The 5,207-nt window shown below is 36.8% G+C and overlaps 1 pseudogene; it reads right to left on the reverse strand.

The window, feature by feature from the left end:
* Positions 1–325: 325 nt before the first annotated feature.
* On the reverse strand, positions 326–4,813 carry LOC111402975 (annotated as a pseudogene).
* Between the last annotated feature and the right edge of the window lie 394 nt (positions 4,814–5,207).

A 5,207-nucleotide genomic window follows, 5' to 3' on the forward strand; every position in this document is an offset into this window, starting at 1 on the left:
TCATGAACAAAAATTGTCTGGACAGAATTCAATTTGGGAATAGTCACACCCATTACGAAACATCAAGACTCTTCGATATGCACCATTAGCATTTGAAATGTCACGACTAGTCATCGGATTAATTAGAGACCTTTTCAATTTACACATATGAAAATTATTATCGAAAGAAACTATTAATTCCAACATGAACTATCTGTTAATGTATGAAAATCAACCAACATAGGAGGGATCGCTGAAGAGGGATCAAATGCAACCATTAAGTTCTGTTGTTGATATTCTAGAACCCATAACATGCATATATAGAAATGAGTTGCACCTTCTATTATTATCTAGCTTCCATCACTGACATTGTCAACCCGTTGGTACAATTCTTTTCCAATGAGATTTCTTTCTGTATTTTTTGTGCACCGATCTCAATATAAAATGCTGGTTGTTTTGGTTGGTAGGTGCACAGAGTCATTTGTAAGCATAGAAACCACATCAGTCATGGAGGGCCTGTCTATAGCATGACCTTGAACGCATAACAGACCCACATTGATGCATCTCACCATTTGATCCCAATGGCTTATATCAAGTGTTGAGTCCATTACCTCAAGTACTCTTCCTTCCATCCAAAGCTCCCATGCCTGAGAATGACAAGTTATATGTGAAAAAATTGTATTTCCACTAATCTTATCGTATTTTCTTTAATGAAAAGAAAAGAGAAGGAAGGATCTATAATAGAACTCACAAATCCAATAAGGTTGAGAGAGTGTTCCAAGTCATAGGAGTTATAATTTTTCTTGCCACTCACAATTTCAAGCACTAGAACTCCGAAACTAAATACATCGATTTTCAATGAAACAATGCCTCTTCCAACATATTCAGGAGACATGTAGCCGCTGAAATGATGATCAAATCTTATTTAGAGACACTTGCATATTATTAACATTCGCAAGGTTATTGATCACTATTAATACTTACTATGTTCCGTTTGTATTAGCTTCAGATTGTTGCGCCACAAATATTCTAGCCATGCCAAAATTTGATATTTTTGGATTCATATTTTGATCAAGCAAGATGTTGCTTGCTTTCAAATCACGATGAATCACCTTCAACCTTGAATACTCATGGAGGTAGACTAGTCCTTGAGCAACTCCTTTTATAATGCTCCAGTGGTTGGTCCAATTTAGTAATTCTCTTCTACTATGATCTATTGGCAAAATGTAGAAGAAGCTGTCAATAAATGCATCTTTTTGAAAAATGACTGTAAATAAACTGAGTGAAAAACTTACCAAAGATGAAATAATCTAAGCTTTTGTTAGGCATGTACTCATATACTAAAATCTTTTCCTGGCTTTCAATGCAGCATCCTAAAAGCTTAACAAGATTAGCGTGTTAGACTTTGGCTATCAATAGAATCTCATTTTTGAATTCCGTCAGGCCTTGCCCTGAATTTCTTGAAAGTCTTTTTATGGTAATCTCTTTTCCACCAGGTAATTTTCCCTGAAAATTTGTCTTATCATTGATTTTTAAAAATAGGATACCTTAAGAGTGTATTGAGAAAGGTAAATCATCCCTCTCCAAGCTTATTTTCGGTGGAGAAATTGTTTGTGGCCACGGCAATGCTCTCGAAGCTGAGAAAGTGAACTTGCCTCATCTTCTTGTCTACTTTGTCATTGGTTTTGTGGTATTTTTCTGAAAGTGTAATAGCATCTTCAAGCTCTTGAAGTGACCTTTGTTTTCTCGCTGTGTCCATACCTTGTTTACAAGCACGAAAATGAAGATTTGGAAAGATAAGTCTCATAAGATGATGAATGCCAATAATATTGTCCCACCCAAAGCAGTCACAAGCCAAACCCACCACTTATCTGCATCAAGGAAAGAGGTTAATATTTTGTTGCTGGACGGATGCTTCTTGTAGTCAAGCTCCCTTTTTTTGTCTTTGCACTCGAGGGCCATTCTTTGTCCTGGACCTTGGAAACCTTTGGACATTGCATTCTCTTCCAGTTATCGTGTTTGAATGATGCTTTTATGTTTTGTTTGAAGAAGTAAATTATAATTATTATCAAAGAAAGAAGAGTCTTTATATGCTCAGACATATAACCAACAAGTCAAAGTCAAGAACAGTTTGCTACAGTCACTATGTTTTTCTCGTATTATTGATTTTACTTCTGGAAACCAAAACATCCCTTGTCCTCTACCCTTCAAAAAGAAAGGAAGAGAATAAATTGAAAAATAAATCATAAAGCATGAGCATATATGATTAGTTCGTTTTAATTTGTACTGCATATTAGCCTTGAGTGAGTGAAAAAAAAAGAAGACCGAACCTTTCCCTGTTTTTAAAATGTAAATTTCCCGGCTTATATCAGAAGAAGAAGCGTAGAAACTCTTTACTTCACTCCAAATTTCACAGCCAGTTCCATTTTGGGTGATTGAGGCATAAGCAATACACGAGCAATTCTGAACGCAATTGTACTGATAGTCGAAGATGCTCATGTTGTGGTATCCATCAGGTTTGTAACCATAAGAAAAATAACCTTGTTTTGCCTCAAAGTCATAATTATCATCCTTCCTACATTCAGGAAGTGTCTTCTTATCCTCACAAACATTGTTATAACAGAAAAAATTTAGAATTCTTGCCAGTGGTCCTCCTCCATAGACATAGCCATCCAAATCCACTTTAAATTTTATTCGATTGTCAGTCTTATTTACTGAATAAATCAAGTGCTTCTCGTTCTCATTTGAAATGTAGCTAAAGGTGACATAGCCAGTTGTAGATAATTCAGAAATATCAGAATTAATGAAATGTCCATTAGTCTACGGTCCACTAGTCCTGTAGACATTTCCTCGGCACCATAATACCAATTGGCTTGTGCCATTTGGATCTCCACCATAAATGATCCCGAGGATGGTACCTCGTCACTTATCCAAGAAGTGAGCGACCATCGATGCCCTGTCCTAAAATCAATTCCCAGTTTCATTCCAGGTAGAAGTGTATCTGTAGGATAATCAAAGCTTTGCGACAATGTTTCATTTACAGAACCATCTGGATTTAGCCCGCTCAATACAAAATTGTCATTATCTAAAAGGGTAGCACTTGCATTTCTGGCTGTTACCGGGGCTGAATTGAGAACACTGGGAACATTACCTCTACTGTGTGTCGTCTTCAAGTTGCCATGGGTATCAATCATAATGTTCCCTGACGTGTCGAAAATTGGATTGTCATGGTTAGCTACCCAAACTGCCCTATTATATTTGGAGTCAGCTTTATTGTAAAAAATTCCTAAATACCGGTTCTTTGAGGTTCCTGGGCTGAAGTACTGCAATCTATGTACCTTATTTGTTGAATTCAGGGACTTCCAATCCCTGAGCGGCTGCTGTCCTTGTAAAATTGTGTCCATGCCTGTGTCAGCATAGGCTCCTGGATTCACAAACAAGCAGTATGACAAAGTAAGGGTGATGCATGACGAATTAAAAAATAGAAAGAAGAAGCAAAAAAGAGGAGAGAACCGGAGAGAATGGGGGGAGAAATCGGAGAAAAAGCAGAAATTCATGGAGGAGAAGGAGAGGGAGAGGAAGGAGAAGTCATGGGCAACAAACCACCAAAATATTCTTCAATTCATAAAAAAGTAATGAAATTACATCGCAATTAGGTTTAAATAGTAAAGACTAAAACCCTAAGTAGAATAGACTTTGGCCAACACAAGCCCAATTACATAAATAAAATTTAAAACATAAATAAAGTCCAACTAAAAACAAATAAAAAGTAGATGTCCTCATCAACTCTCCCGGGGTGGGAGAAAAACTCGACCCTGTCGAGTTGATAGCTAGTACAGGCTGCAGTCAATTTGCTACTCCAAATGTGTCAAGTCAAGCCACGGGGGACGATTTTCTGACGAACCAAGTAACGAAATTTCATGATTGATAGTGCTGAAAACTGTCGCTTTTCCCCAAGAATATGATCTGACCAAAGGGGGCGATCTTTCCTTCTAACCAAGTTCTGATACTAGACTCCAAATAACCGATACTCATGCACTTCATCTTCAAGATTTTCACATGATTGTATATAATGAGGAGCATAAGAAGCACGTCGATCTACCCAACAAACAAGAAAGTACTGAATCTTGCCATCATTGGTCAATACAACACGTTCATCTAAAATAACATCAATTTTATCTCTGTGTGCTATGACAGATGGTATTGAAGTAGACATATCAAAAGATTCAGTGTAGGAATTCCCTTGTGGAGGTAGAAAATGATCATTAAAGGGGTAAAAATAGTTTTTGTAAGCAATGAAGTCCTGAACAGTTAAAATAGTGTGGTAACTAAAATATGATAAAAGATCGACGACATATGTATTTGAACCAACATGCTTTAAAATTTTATAAGGACTAGCACTACGGGCTTGCAGTATAACATAATTTCCAATATTAAACTCAAAATGTCGGTTATGCAAATCAGCTTGAAGTTTATATAATGCATTACTTGTGTCAAGTTGTTTATTGATCTCAATATGCAAGTCATGAAGGTGACGTGCAAATGCTTTAGCTAACATCGACACACTAGTATACGGGAACATGGAAATAAAGTCTGACGACCGCTTACACTTATAACTATGAACAACTTCAAATGGATTTAAACCTAGAGATCGATTTGCAGAATTGTTATATGCAATTTGAACAGCTGGAAGGATCAAATTCCAATTTCCTAGAGTTTCCTTGCAAAGAGCATGATTACACAAATCATCAATACCTTTGGGTGAGATAAGAGTAGGACACACAATTTTTGACTGAGAGGTATCGAGAACAAGGGGTACAATACCTAGACTCATAGAAAAATCCGAATACTATCTAAGGAGGTGTCCTCACTACCATCCAAGTCATTAAATTCTTCAAGTTTAGGTTCATAGATTTGATTTTCTAATCAGTCATCTCTCATATTCTTTTGTTCTTCAATGAATAAGGCTCGGTTAGAACATTCAGAAGAGATGTGGCCAAAGTCCTTATAGTTGAAGCACTGCAAATGAGAAGAAGTTATTAAAGTTTCAAAATCTTGACCTTTATTGTCCAACAGAGGAGGAGCATTAGATGGGAGAGGACCTAGAAAGGACTTAACAAGAGAAAGTGGTTTTGATGAGATGAAAGGGGGAATGTTACTACGCCTTCGATACATAGGTCTTGGGATATCATGATCATTACACTTATTTTCCCAAATGGGAGGGACAT

This window comes from Olea europaea, chromosome 1, assembly GCF_002742605.1.
Source record: "Olea europaea var. sylvestris chromosome 1, O_europaea_v1, whole genome shotgun sequence".
Lineage (NCBI taxonomy): Eukaryota > Viridiplantae > Streptophyta > Magnoliopsida > Lamiales > Oleaceae > Olea > Olea europaea.